The sequence below is a fragment of the Vidua macroura genome, chromosome 5 (genome assembly GCF_024509145.1).
Source record: "Vidua macroura isolate BioBank_ID:100142 chromosome 5, ASM2450914v1, whole genome shotgun sequence".
NCBI classification, from domain to species: Eukaryota; Metazoa; Chordata; class Aves; order Passeriformes; family Viduidae; genus Vidua; species Vidua macroura.
The window spans coordinates 69,782,579-69,798,002 of NC_071575.1; the positions used below are offsets into that span (position 1 = coordinate 69,782,579).

General features: G+C 46.1%; 1 protein-coding gene across 1 annotated transcript in view; it reads left to right on the forward strand.

Moving 5' to 3' along the window:
* Nucleotides 1–594: 594 nt before the first annotated feature.
* Nucleotides 595–15,424, forward strand: part of PRKCQ (protein kinase C theta) — a 52,275-nt gene continuing 37,445 nt past the window's right edge. The window contains exon 1 of the mRNA XM_053978458.1: nt 595–711. The gene's annotated coding sequence lies outside the window, so the exon portion shown is untranslated. The remainder of the gene's footprint in view (nt 712–15,424) is intronic.

Below are 15,424 nucleotides of genomic sequence, written 5' to 3' on the forward strand. Positions count from 1 at the left end.
GTCGGCAACAGGGACCCCCAGCGCTAAGGCAGGGTCCTGTGCAGGATCGACACCATGCCCAGCACCGCCAGCCCCCAGGGTCGGGATGGGGGCAAGCGGAGAGGACACCCGGGGGCGGGGAGAGGGGTGGTGCCGAGGAGGAGGAGGAGGAGGAAGAAGGGCGGCTAGGGCAGCACTGGTGGTGGCTGCGGACAGCCCGGAGAGCTCTGCTTCCTTGCGGGGGCGGCGGGAGCGCCGAGCCGGGCTGGGCTGTGCCGGGCGGAGCTCAGCAGAGCCGGGCTGGGCTGTGCCAAGCCGGGCTGTGCCGGGCGGAGCTCAGCAGAGCCGGGCTGGGCTGTGCCGAGCCGGGCTGTGCCGGGCGGAGCTCAGCAGAGCCGGGCTGGGCTGTGCCGAGCCGGGCTGTGCCGGGCGGAGCTCAGCAGAGCCGGGCTGGGCTGTGCCAGGCGGAGCTCAGCAGAGCCGGGCTGGGTTGTGCTGAGCCGTACCAGGCTTAGCGGAGCCAGGCAGAGCCCTGCAGAGCCGCGCTAAATCGAGCCGCGCTGTGCCGGGGCTGAACCGAGCCAGGCAGAGCCGAGCCGGGCTGTGCTGGGCGGGACTGGGCTTAAGCCAAACCGAGCGGAACTGAGCCGAACCGGACTGATCCGAGCCGAGCTGAGCCGAAAGGGGCTGATCCGAGCCGAGCCGCGCTGCGCTGCGCTGCGCGGGCAGCAGGTACCGCCGGCGGAGCGGAGCGGGATGCGCGGGGGTGCGCGGGGGATGCGCGGGCAGGGCCGGGCAGGGTGTCCCGCTCCAGGGCGATGTGCCAGGGGAGGGTGGGACCTCCGCAGGGAGAACCTGTGCAGCAGCACCGGGAAAGTTGAGGGCACTGCTTGGTGCATTTCAGTGTCCCTGGAGGCTCCGCTGCAGCCATCGGCGCTGCTGTGACGGGATTTTAAAAGTGACAACTTGGTATTTGTCCGGAGAGTTGTGTTTGATTTTTTTATCTTTTTGCCCTTAAATAAGAGTCTAAATTGCTTTCAGCTTCTTCACCTGATGTGTCTAGCGAGCGTTTGTGGTCTCGCCATCACATTTTCCTGCCTTTAAAAAAAGAGCGTTGTTTTCTCCCGTGTATCTTCATGTAACAGAGAAAAGGGGAAAGTGAGAAACACAATGAAAACCGACTACAAACAGTTTTAGTCAACAGAGTGAACAAACTGGGGAAGATATAGAGGGAAAACCCTTTCTCCTGCTGGGCTCAGTGATGATTTGTAGGTGTTTCATGGTTACAGCAGTATGTGATAGGACAGCCAGACAGAAGAGTAGTTTTAGATGCGACGCTGCATCTCAGCGGCTGGGTATATGGCTTTGGGGTCGAGTTTGTAATGTTCCAGAAACAAGAGCTGCGATAAGTTTGAGGGCAGATTTGGGCAGTTAAAGAGGAATGAACGGCCTCCATCCCTCCTCCGCTCCACAGTGTTCGAGCTGCATTTCCTTTTGGAGAGGGGACTCGAAGCCCCAGCCCGGCTGAGCTCCCTGCTACCCGTTGCACTCGAGCGGAGTTAAACTCTTGGGTGTAATCAGATCCTTTCTACAAGGCAAGTAACCAACTTCTCGGCTGTACTTTAATCTCCAGGAGTGTGATACTTTTCAGAGAGGAAAGCTTTTTACAAGTTTTTGTTTGGTTTTTCTTTTTTTTTCATTTGCACCGATGAAAGAATAGTAGCAAAAAAAAAACTTCAGCTGCTGAAAGCCACTCAATTGAGTCATGCTAACAGCAGATTATTTAGTAGGGTTACTAGGGCAGGAAGAGATAAAGTTTCACTGAACTTGTTATTAAAAAAAAAAAAGGCGGGGAGCAGCCTATTTGCAGAATTATTTGAAGTGAAAAGGGCAATGTTCAAACTTTTGTATTCTTGAACAGCCAAGTCCTCGAGGCCCTGCATGCATGTTTTTTTTTTTTTTTTTGTTTTTGTTTTTTTTTTTAATTTCTCTTTTTATCCTTCTTTTTAATTGAAGAAAGGACTTCACATCCCTGTCGAGGCCACCAGGCATTGTGGGTTTCTGGGGAATGAGCTTTAGGAGCGGAGTTGAGGGACCAGCGAGGAGCACCTGCTCCAAGGAGGTTCTTGTCCCACCTGGTTGTGGTGGAGCAGGACTGCATTCAGCTGGAAGTACCAGATGGCCTGCTAAGATGCTGCTTTCCTGGAGTTCACCATGGAGCTGCCCTTGCCTGAGCACCTGACATCAGAGTTCAGTCTGAATCCCAGTGCTGTTGCCTCTGTCTCTTTTTTGCTGTCTCGGCAGGATATGAGACTTTGGCGTCTGCCAGCCTTTACTTGCCAAGGCTCCCCAGTCCCTGCTGGACCCCTCGTTTTCCTCATGTAACTCTTTACCCAAGCCCTGTGTGGACATGAGGTGAATTAAGCAAGTGATGCTCAACCTGTGCAGAAGTTTTTGGCCTGGAAAGAATCTCTGCCTTAAGATGGTGCCACAGTTGCACTGGCACAGGCAAGGCAGAGTTTAGTTAGACTTTCCTCTCACTCTTACATGTATTTTATGATTTGTTTTTTAAGGCCCTACTGAAGATTCAGATCTCCCTCTTGAACCTCTACCCTGCAGCTCAGCAGCCCCCTGTGCCCAGCTTCAGTTTGTACTCATGTTTCTGCACTGGGAAAACCTTTTAATTTTTTTTTCCCACCCCAAGGAGAGCTGTGAGTATTATTACACTGCCAGGGTGGAGCTAACTAAGCTCTTTTTCCTGCCTCAAGTGTGTTTCCTCTCAAAGAAAGTTGCTTGGTTGACTCCCAGAGCTTCTCACAGAAGCAGCATGTGGCTCAGTATCCCATCAGAGGTGGAGAGCTCCAAGGAAAGAGGGAGAGACAAGGAAGGAGGGATGGAGGGAACAAGAGAATCAGCTTAGCTTTCCCAGCATGCCAAGTTCTTATTTTTCTTCCTTGGGATCTTTTCCAGGTTAGTCTCTGTTTATCCTTCCACATTGTTCTGAAGGAAGTGATATGGTGAACATAACTTCTGATGGCAACTTTTTGGTTTCTTCTCTTATTAGCTGAATTTAATTACAAAGAGCTCTGCAGCAGCCTGGGAGGGAGGTGAAGTATGCAGCACCTTCCAGGGCTTTGCCAGGAGAGCTGTTTGCTCTTGGCTTTTTTAATGTGTATGTTTGTGCATCCAAGTTAAAACACTTGGCTGCAACTTCTGCTGTTGCTTCCCATTTTGCCAAAGCCAGGATTTGTGTAAACAGAGGGTTGTTCTTTGCCCAAGCTTCGAGAAAGTGACTCTTAAAATAGAAAAGGAAGAGAAAGTCAATACAGGAGCATGAGCATCCAAAACCTGTATGTGTGAAACCGTGGAAAGGATTAATCAGAGCCTTGAGCCTGTAGTCACAGGTACCTTGAGCCTGTAGTCACAGTCACAGGTGGGAACTTTGCACAGCTCTCTCCCAGGGCTGCTCATGTGCCAGGTCTCACACAGAAACGTTCCCTGGATCACGCTGGTGATCGACATTGGAAGCAGCCTGCAAACACTCACTGACAGTTTGTTTCCATCCCGTGCTGTTGTTCTCTGTTTGCCTCCTTGCCTTGCATCCAGCTCCTGGTTGGGAGGAACATATTGGCAAAGGCAGCCCAAACTGCAAACCCTTCTCTGTAGCCAATTGCACAGTGTTTTCATTGTATCATGGCTTGTTTGTATCAATTTTGTGATTTATCTGCGTCGTTGCTTCCTTGTGTTAATATTGTTATTTATCGGGCCTGTTGGAGATTTTTCATCTCTCACCACCAGCCAGATCACATCCAGCAGCAGAGATAACATTTATTAACTGTGATGGTGAGAGTGGAAGGGACCCAAATTACTTTTCAAATCATACCCAGCTGCCATAGCAATGGATAATTCTTCTGGTTTGCATTGTACCTTTTAGTTGCACCATTGCTTCTGCATGGTTTTCTGGGGCAGAGTGGTGACATCCCTTTTGGAGGTATTTTTATTTCCACCTATGTATAAGAATATGTGCTGTGTTTGCTCCTTTGGGGCAGCAATGCTGAGTGGAGTAAGTGTACAGTTTTAAAGGATATACCCAGGGTGAGATGAAAAGAAGCTGGTGCAGCTTTCACTAAACTGTGCCCCATCTCTGTCACCACAGTGCCACGTGTAGTGAGGATGTAGGGCTCAATTATCTCCCAAGTGAATTTCCTGATATTTATCTGAGCTGACCCATGAAATATCCAGGGGATAAGCTCAACGTGATATCTTTCTGTTTTGTTTCTTTTTAAAATGGTCATTTCCACCTCACATTTGACCCATTTTGGGCTGGATTGCTTCTCAGTAATCAACTGCCTCAATTGCTATGGCATTTAATCTGCTTGGCATTCATTGTGAAGCAGAAGTCCTCTTTTCCTTTTCCTTCCTCAATTCCTGCAGATTGTCCCACTTATCTGCAGGAAATAAAAATAGTCAGAGCATTTTCATAGGAAATACCAATGCTAAAAGACAAAAAAGTTTCTGGTTGATAAACAAATGAGGAGAGGGAGGTGATGAATCTTGGGCCCATCCATGTATCATATTCAGCTTGATTCTGTTAGAATCATAGATCACAGAATGGTTTGGGTCAGAAGGGACCTTAAGATCATCCAGTTCCACCCCATGCCATGGGCAGGGACACCTTCCATTAGACCAGGTTGTTCCAAGCCCTGTCCAACCTGGCCTCGGATATTTCCAGGGGTTCTTAATGAGAAATCTGCATTCATTTACCAAAATATCACCTCCTGACATAGACAGGGAACCCACAGTGATGAAAAAGATCAGTTTTCATCCAAGGTTACCAGACCATGGACAGTTAAAGGAAAGTATTTAATGTGACGTCTAGAGAAGAAAGTTAGAACATCTTCTATGATATTTAAAGAAATCCAAAAAATGACGTTAAAAAACTTTTTTACTTACCACATGATAATTATCAGCAAACTTATCAGTGGGAGGACTGTTCCCATAATTAAAACTGGCCTGATAGCAGAGGGGGATGAGACCACACATGAATCCATAAAAATAAGTTAATTCTATATACATATGCATTCTTACCTACAATGTGTATGAGTGAAAGCAAACTTGGCAAAGATAATGGTACATGTGGAAGTAGAAAAGGTGAAAGAAGGAGGAGGTGTTGCAGCCTTGTGTGTAGCAAGAGTCCAGCTCTTCCTGGGCACACTGACCTGCTCCCTGGTAAGGGGTTACAACAGGATCTAGGCTGCAAGCATCACGGTTTACAGGCTCAGATGGCTTTAGAGGACAAGAGAAATGAAGATGCTTTCCTTTCCTAAACAAAGAAGATGGTCAGGGTTTTTTTAAGTTCTTTAATGGAAAATATTTTGGTCCACAACAAACGTGTTTTGATTCTGAACTGTTATTGTGTCTTGTCGGAATTTAGTTAAAGATGATCCGTGCATTTCCATTCAGTTGTTTCCTGGGGTTTCCAAAGTGCAACGTGACATCTTCGTGTGGTGCAGAAAGGTGTTGGCTCCCTCTCCAGTGTCCATGGCAATACTGATCAGGAAAGATGTGGATCTGTGGATAAATCTGGCTGGCAGAAAGAATGAGGATATTTAGGAACCTTATGGATGAGTCATTATGATTAGTTTGCTTTATCAAAATATTTCAGCTCCTACAGCAAAACCCATCACTTTGCTTCAGAATATATCCATATTTTTTGGTTGAAAGAAAGAGATTCTTTATGCTTGCTAGAATTTTCTATGGCAACAAAAAGCACTTCTCACCACCTGCTGCCCATGGGTTCAATCATTTAGAAAGGCAGGAAAATGATGTTTGAAAAGGTGATCCCAGACATTGGTAGTAATGCAAGGGAGGGTGAGAGTGTGCCTGCAGAAGTGGACCCCTGAGCTGAGGAGGTGGGCTAGACCTCAGACTCACCAGGACTGCAGTCTGAGGCAGGAAAATACCTGAGTGGAAAAAAAAAACCTGAGAAAAAGATGGTAAGGAGGTGGGTATAAGATAAGTCTATGGTGAGAGGAGTGTGTGGGGCTGGGACAGCTCATACAGGCCTCCCTCCTGCAGAAGGATGAAGGTTTAAGGTATAGATTCAGCTGTGTTTAGGTCTGGCACATGTTACTGAAGGGCTTTGGTGGTAAAGGTATGGCTGAAGGAGCAGTGGGGGATCAGTGCAATGCACAGGAGCAACCTGGTCTAGTGGAAAGAACTAGTGCAAAGAACCTGCCCATGGCAAGTGATCTTTAAGATCTTTTCCAACCCAAACCATTCTATGGTTCTCTGGCGTATGAGGCATTTAGAAGATCCAGGAAGAGTACAGCAGACAGCTAAAACCCTGAAGAACAGCTCTAAGTCAAGCACAGATTCCTCCTCTGTCATCACACTGGGATCACCTGGTGCCATAAATCCCCAGGAACCTGACTCCAGATTGTGCTGGGAAGCAGAAGCTTAACTTCTATTTTGTTTCAAAACTAGACTTGCATGTGATTAATTTTTCACTTGGATCCGAGCATTTTCTCCCGAGGAGGTTTTTGATGTGGTCGTTTCACTTTGCTGTGCAGTTTCTGTGTGCTGCTGAGGCTGCTCCTCTTTCTCACCTAAATCAGCAGCAAAACCAGGGACAGCTGAGGTGGGAGGAGAACCTGAGTGAGAGGGGAGGCATTTTGGGGCTGATAGCTGAGAACAGAAAGAGCAGCTGAGGCTTATGGAGATCTGCTCTGACTTGTGAATGGGATTTAAAAACGCTTGTGCCCTGCTTATCCCCAGAAAACAGAGAGACAAGTGCAGTTGTGGGAGTCACTGTTGCTTGTCTTGAAGGTGTGCATGTGTTGAGGGCTGAATTTACCCAGGTTTTCCCCTCCCACCCTTACAGTAACACTTGCTATTTATGTTTTGATTTACAACACGGGTGAAATAGTAAAAAATGTGCATCCTCCAGCTTCCGTTTTCAGCTCCCCTGTCCCTCCTCCTCCTCATGCCAGGGAAGGGTGTCAGGACAACTACAGACATTGCTATTAGAACAATTAAAACATTGGTTAAGTAAATAAAAACTCCTGAGAACAGCCCTTTTTCTCCCTGTCCCCTCCCCCAGTCAAAACAAGGTGATTCTCTGCAATGTATTTTGTAGTGAAATTGGAAAGGATGGTGCTTTTACCAAATCTCTTCATGAGAAAATTCAATTATACAGCCCCAGTCAGTTTTCCCAGTTCCTAGTCATTAGCATTGTCCTTCTGCCTTTTTTTATAGACCAGATTCAAACCCCATGGAAAGTAAATAAAGGTTTCAGTGCATTTTGATTCAGTCTGTTGTACTTAGGGAGGGCTGTAAACCATCCTGTCCTCAGCTTTTTTTTTTTTGCCTCTGTCTGCAATACCCGTGTTAGCTCCTGGGGGTTTCAATGCAGAACAAAACACCCATGAGCTGATCTCTGAATGAACTCAGCTTCTGGCAGGTGAGAACCATTCCCTCTTGTGTCAGAAGCTGGGATGCCAGACACACACCTCCACCTGAACCAGGCTGCCCTCGGCCCTGGGGGAGGGAGGCATTTAGGGTCAGCAGGCATTTGACCCATTTCAGTCAGCCACGTGGAGATAATGGAAATTGAAAACCCAGCAGATCTCTTTCTTTCTGCTGTTTGTGAAGGGGCCTGGGGTGAACAGTCCACATGCAAATGTGTGTGGAGGAGGTAGGAGAGTGGAGGTCTAAAGCTGGGTGTCAGGAATTGGCTTATTTGGGTGAAGAGGAGAGGGAAGGGGCCTTCAGTGTGTCCCAGTTTGGGATTTTGTGAGTGTACCTGGACATCTGGGTGTGTGACTGAGCTTTTCTCTGGCCAGTGGTCTGTGAGCAGGAGCAGCACATTCCCTGTGCTCTGCACTGCTTAGCTGAGCTGGGACAGTGATGCTGAGGTGAAGCAGACATTGTCTGCATGTTCATGATTTAACTCTTTTCACAATGTGAAGATGAACTCATGAAGGTTTGCTTAAACAGCCATATGGTGATGTTAAAAAAAAAAAACCAACAAAAAAAACCTAAACAAAAAAACCCAGAAACTAAATTAGAAACTAAAACAACAATAGCAATTGGTCTAAAATAAATTTTCTCTATGTTTTCTATTTCATTTTTCATCCCACTGGGTGTGCTATATCCCTCCCAGTCAGGGAGATAACTAAGGGCAGAAGCACAGAAAGAAACTGGTGGATAAATGATAAAGTTGATGTGAGTTCAATGGTGAGTGGGGTGGGAAGATATGGAGAGCTGGAAGGTCTCCCAGGAACTGATCTGGAGCTCTGACACTGAGAATAGGACACCAGACTATAAATGGGAAGAGGACTTTCAGCATAACTGGAGCTTCTTTATTTAAGTAGAAGTGCAGTTTTAAATTGAATATGACTGAAGAAGAGGAAATGATATATCAGAGTTTATTTAAAGAGGTGGCTGGAGTCCAGAGGTGTTGGGAGTGGGAAGGACACAGAAGGTGGATTTGGGATGGTGCTGACAAGAGATGGCACAGATGTGGCACCTGAAATTGATGGAAGCAACAACAGCAACAACGAATTGGGGGTGATTGTGGGGAAGCCATGGCAGCAAAAATTGATGGAGCAGAGAATGAAGGCAGAAACTGTAGGTCTGCCAACATCTGCTGTGCAAAAGAAAGATTGATTCTAATATATCTTTATGTAATTATATTTAGCAGAATAAACATGAAGCTGCAAAGGTGTGGAAAAGGCTGAATTACCCCTGGTGCTGTTTGTTGTAAAATGTGAGCTGGGCCAGGTGCTCACAGGAGCAGAGATTACTGCAGACTTCCTGGGGGGATTTCAGGCAAGGAGGAGGCAGCTGAGGGCTGTGGGCCAGAGCTGGGCTCGTGGTGTTGAGGTGTCTAAAATGTATTATCTGGATGATCAGACATCTTTTTGCAGTTCCTATCTGCTGAGCCTGATAAAAAAGCATCCAATGCTGCAGAGGAGTGAGGAGAAAACAGTGATTCTCTTTAAATAATGGTGCAAGCTCTGGAGAAACACGGGACAATCCTCGATCAAAATTAGTTTCCTAAAATACATAGAATTATAGAATGGTTTGGGTTGGGAGGGACCTTAAGGATCATCTGATTCCAAGCCCCTGCCATGGGCAGGGACACCTTCCACTATCCCAGGTTGCTCCAAGCCCCATCCAGCCTGGCCTACATCTCCAAAAGCCCATTTTGTCGCACAGAAATCAGGTGTGCATGTCCACTGTGGACTCCAGTTATGATCTGAGTCTCCTGTGACAAATTTGCCCATTTTTCGAGGAGTGTGTGACAACACCAAGCACAGAAGAAGCTTCACTGCTGACAGATGGCCAGACAGATACCTCAAGGATGAGGTAGACACAGTCTTGTGGGTGGCAGAGGCGTGAGTGAAGCGCTCTTTTCCAGCCCAATATTTCTGTAATCCAGGGTCCAAATACCCTGAGCAGATTTCTGTATTAAACAAAGAGCTTAAATGCCTCCTCTGCTGAATTAGGTTCATCAAAGCATGAAACTGTGCCTGTACAAGGAAGGATGTTCATAAGTCTCTACCCCTCTTTGGGATTTTTTTTTCTTTCTTTTTAAGAGAAAGAAAATAAAAAATAGATGCAGATGCTGGCACTGGCAGGAAGTCAGTGCATTAAAAAACATCCTGGTACAAGATGGTGAAGTATTTAAGGAACGCTCCACCTGTGTCATTAAAAAAAGCACTAAAAAATTACCCAAAAGGCCAGAGCCAGAAATCTGTGAACCAGTGCCAAAATCATGCAGAAGGACAGAAATTGCTGTGCTAATGAACAAGAGGCAAAAGGAAAGGACATATTGTAGCTACATCTCAGCTTGGGATATTTTTATTTCCCACATTACATCGAAAAGCTGTTGAAATAATTTTGTGTTCAGTGTTTCTTAAACAGTGCTCTGCCACTTCTGGTTTGGTCAGTGTTTGTTAGCAGACAATTAAAACCTGAAAATATAGTATTAAAAATTATAGGTAAGTACAATAGGGAGAATAACTTTGAAAACATTTCTTCTGAGTTTGTGTGGTCCAGGTGTTACAGAAATGAAGTGATATAGGAAAAAAAAAATTAACCATAAGCTTTCCAAGAAAATAAGGAAGCAAAATTGACAAGTTGCTCTTAATGCACTGGACCCCAAAAATGCACAAAAAAAGAGAAAAGTTTTACAAAGGAGAGTAAGCTGAATAGTTGGGCATTTTTCCAACAGTACAAGTGAGAAAGATTGCTTTGTTTCAGGACCACATGTGACAAAAAATGAGGAAAAAAAGGGATCTGACCTGGCTTCAGGGACAGGACCTGGAGGGGGTTTAATCCAAATAAAGATTTGGTGGGTCTGCTCTGCTTCTATTTCCAGTTTGCACAAATAACAGGGGTTTCAGCTTTAAACACCCTGCCAAGGTAGATAAATTCACATTGTCTGCTGGAAAACAAAAGGCATGTCTGAGAGAGAATCTTCTGCTGATGTAAGAATTTATATCCTTCATGAGCAAATTAAAAAGTTCTCAGGGGTGTTTCTGTGCATTGGACCCTTTTTCCATTTCTAAGCACATTCCCGGGTGGATGGTTTTGGTGTGGGGTCCTCACTCAGATGTTTTTTCACTGTCATCACTGTTTAGACATAAATGCATCTGCTCCTGGATCAAACCCTAAAATCTGGGTCCTTTTCCCTGCACAGCTGACCATCAGTGCTAGGACTGACCCTGGCCATCTTTGTGTAATCATGGGGCAGAAACAGCAATTCCGGGATGGGACTGGCTTTATTTGAAACACTCTCTTTAGGATGAGAAGATGCACCCCTACAAATGTTTATATCTCTGTCCTGGGTGTTCTGGGAGTTCGGCTGGCAGCCCATATGTGCAGTGCAGTTTTCTCTGTACATTCTTGTGAATCCACCCTTAATCTCTTCACAGGCAGCCAGGCCACAATTTCCCAGCCTCTGTATCCCAGCCTAAAGGCAGTTGCTGCACACGACCTTCATACATAATCATCATCATCATCATCACCATCATCACTCCTGCTTAGGACAGGCTCCTGCATCCCTGCAGGGTCAGTCAGAACAGGGGGTGGATGCAGCTGCAAACTCGCTGGTCAAGCAGAGAAAAGAGAGGTTGCTTTCAGAGAAATCTGCTCTAAAGAGACATCAGGCTGTGCTGGAGGAGATTGGGAAGCTGCAGCATGACAGAGGGTGAAAAGCTGAACAAAATCCTTGGGCACAGCCTGTGTTTAGGTCAGGTTGCAGGAATTGTTGCATGGAGACCCAAGGGGATAGCAAAGCACAAATTCCCTGGTTTTAAGGTCTACATGTGTCCCTAGAAAGGTTGAGGATTCCATCCCAGAATCCATGGATGGATGTAGTGACCATTGGCATTCCCAGCAGCTCTTCCTGCAATTCCCCAGTGGGATGGACACCAACCTTTCTACAGCTGTAAATCTGTTCACCTGTGTTAACTCCACTGTGTCTTGATCATGTTTAAGGTCTGAAAATAAACCTGAGGCTCTGTTCTTGCCTTTTGCACCACAAATGCAACAAAAGAAAACCCCTGAGCTCAGCAGAGTCCAGACAGAGTTTGTAGGGTATGTATAGGAGATAGGTCCTGTTGCCAATACACACCACTCACTCCAAACACAGCTTCACAAGACATCCCAGAGGGTTTTAAAGAGAAATGTCCATCCCTGTGCCTGACACTGGTCGTAGAAAAGCCTGCAAGCCTCATTTCCAGAGGGGAAAGAAATGCTTTGCCCAGGTCTTCTGTGTTTGCAAGTGATGGGAAAGGGTTTGTGTGGGGAGCATCACCTCTGTTTTGAAATCAAGTGGTTCCAGGAAGTTTTGGGAGGCTCTTCAGTTGCATGGAGTCTGGTATTGTACCAATCCCATCAGACACAGCTTGTCCTGGCTTGCCTCACTCTCTCTCTCCTCCACCTTTGTGAAATGTTCAAGATGTACAGAGAGAGGGAAAATCAAAGGGCTCTGCAACTTCCCCTCCTTTCCCTCCTCTGATCCATCAAAGGAAAGTGTGAGAAATGCTGAATGGCAGCCAGAGGGGTTCTGAACTTCCTCCTTCATGAGGTTTGATCGCCTTTGAAATAACAGCTGATAGGGGCACCCAAAATAAGTCACTCGGGGGAGTTCCTTAGATCCCCATTCCCTCCTGTTTGGTCTGTGGGATATGAGGAGTCAGGAGATGGAGAAAGGGACTTCAGCCATCCCTACTGATGTTCAGTGTTGTGCTTGAAATCTGCAGGAAGGCCTTGAGGTGTGTAATGCTCATGTGCAGGTCTCCACTAACCTTACAAACAGATCTCTGCAGGGTCAGGACCTGCCTTTTTTGCTGGGACATGCCTTGGAAAGGGGGTGAAAGAAAGTTCATACCCTCCAGCTATAACTCCTGGATCCTTTCCCTCTTAGTGATGGTGATCTGGAGGTTATGAACTCATTTTGCAAGCAGTTTTGCCTCAAAAAAAAGGAGAGAGAGCTGGAAATGTTCCCTCTGACTTTGAGAAAATGACAGTTTGATGACATTAAAAAGCAGCATCTCAAATCCAGAAATATTTCCCTTTTCAGTTGGCCCTTTTTCAGTAAATTGCCATCTTTACTGTGTCATACATGCATCCATTTTCAGTCAGTGAAAGGCAAAAGCACAAATCCCATCACAGGCAGCTGTCCTCCATCCAGATCTTCTGCTGACGGGGAGCAGGAACTCATTTCTTCCTCTCTACTTAACCACAATTGATTAGGGATGTTAAGGAGTTTATTACTTCCTAATATCATCTGGGAATGATTTCCATATGTTGCATTTTTCTCCAGAGTGGGCAGAGCTCCCCTGTGCCAGCAAAGTGGGGTGCAGCATTGCTGAACCCCAATTACGCCGTGTTTAACGTTTCACTGTAGGAGAGGTTGCAGGTGGCCTCTTACAGAAAGCTGCATTTCATCTTTGGTTTCCAGATACCTCACAGTATCCTTTCCACTGGGAAATTAAGCAGACACTCTCCATATCCAGTGCAGCTGTTTCTGGTGTTAAATTAAACTGCTGCTATTACAGCGAGCCGTGCTGGAGCTGAGTTGTGTTGTTGCTTAATTGTTTATGGCCATGGATGCCAGCCAAGTAGCAGTCCTGTAGTGGCAAACGCTGGAAATCTGACCTGGAAAACAGATGTTTGGGCCAAAGCCAAGGTGGTTTCAGGAAAGACAGTGTGGGAGAGAAGAGAGGAAAGCAGGAAACCAGTTATCTGTCTGATTTATTGGGCAGGGTAAAGAAATCCACCCCAGAGCAGAGTGCTCACACGAAGCTGGTACAGCAGCAAACTCTGGTTTTAGCAAGCTTGAGCCAGCCTTTGCAAGGCTTAGAAGGGCAGCTGTTGGTTTATCAGTGCTGACTCCTGCTGTGCCAAACCCACGTGCTTTGCAGCTAGTGGGAAGTTCTCACCTGTTTGTTGGAGGCTGCAGAGCATCTCCTGCAATAAACTGGTTCATGTGAGGTCCCAGCACAGGTCTCTCAGATTTGATACATTGAAGGGATCCATTGAAATTTTAATGGTTTGAGGAATCTGATCAAAACCAGATCTTGCAGTGAAGGTGCTTCATGTGAACAGATCATCCCCAGGTATTCCCATTGGCTCTCAAAGTGGGGAAATCTCACATTGGTGGTTCCAGCTCAGGATCTGAGGGTGCCAATTTTGCTCTGTTCCTCTCTCAGGAGTCCAGGTGACTGCCTGACATGGGGATGCAGATGCTGCAGACATCTGGGTCTTGGTGAGATCTATCCCACTGTGTCTTCAGAGAACCACAGGCTGCCTGAGCTTTGAAGTGACCTCTTGTCCCCCTCTCCTGTCTAAACAGGGGCACCAGGAGCTGCCCTGGCTCATGCCCAGGTGGCTTTTGAATATTTCAAGAGTGAAGATTCCATGACATCTCTGGGATACCTGATCAGGAAGTGCTTGATTGCAGAGAGCCAAAATCTAGTGTTGCACTGGAGGGGAGGGAGGGAACATCCAGCATTTAAGATGAAGGAAAGTTTTAAATGCCACTGCTCAGGGAGCTGATCCACAGACCTGAACAGGTGTCTTGTGGCACATCCAAGCTGTGATTTTTGGACCAGTGATAGGTGTATTTAGCAGGACAAGGTGCTTCCACAGTTCTACCTATGTTGTGAATACATTGATTTAATTGAAGTGTGATGAATTGCAGCTCAAACGTTTAGTCCTAATTTTATTTCTTTAGTACTCGAGGCAATAGTGTCACCACAATTTATTGCTGAGGAGCCATCAACAGATCTTTGGATTCCTGTAGCAACACTCATGTTCTTAGATGCCCAACACACTGACTAATAATTCTAACTGGCACTTTGAGCTTTTAAAGGTGAATTTGGAAAGTCTTGGTAAGGGAATGCTTAACCCCTTGCAGTTCCTCCTGCTTGTGGAACAACAGGTTCCTAAAGCCAGAGGTGTAGGAACAAGGGATTTGGAAGAGGATCATAATTTCCTCTTGCCCAGCAGTGACCAGAATTGGTGGAGTATGGTAGAGAGGACATTTCTGTTCACACACAGAGGTTCAATGAAGGTGTTTTGGCTGTTGGTTTTAGCCTTTCCCCATCTTTAGCTTTCCACACTGATGCTATGGGATATACAGCTCCTTGGAATTCCCCTCTGCTTCCAGAGACCCTTTGATTTGTTTTTCCTTTTGTCTTTAGACTTCATGGGCTTCTTGTTTTTTGAAACAAAGGAAATGCCTAAGTAATAATAAATGTCTGCATCGCAGAGAGAGGGAAAATATATATACATATACATATACATATACATATACATATACATATTTCTTTCCACAGAAGAGATTTTTCCTTTCTTAATTTGATCAGGTTTCTCTGCTTCTGTGAGTTGAGGCAGAACTTTTAGCCTTTTCTTGCCATAGAGCACTCAAAACCCACTCACTGTACTTCTCTGCAGTGCCACAGGTCTAGCTGTGCTTGAGGATCTATCTAAATGCAAGTGGCTCTCCAAAGCAGCTTCATCAGGCACTTGGCTAATGTGAAACATCCTTCAGAGGTGCTGCCCTCATCCAGAGGAGAACAGGATTGTCCTGATTGCCTGTATCCAGCCCCACCTGGTGCTTTGCCTTTCCCACCAGCTTTTGGGACTTTGCAGAAGCTCTGATGTTTTCCTGGTCGATGGTAATGCCACATGCAGAGATCCATGACCTCTGCATTCCTAGAGATACACAACAGACATGAGTCACAGGACATTTTTCTCTTTCTCTGTCCCATGCTCCCTTTCCCAGAAACCTGATGGTTTCCTTCTTTTTTGAGTGCAGTATCCAAGAGAGTTTGTGATTTTTTTGCTGTTTTCCTGAAAACTCAGCCTGGTTGTTGGCTAACACACCCAGGAGCTCAAATGGGAACGAGAGTCTTCAGATGCTGTT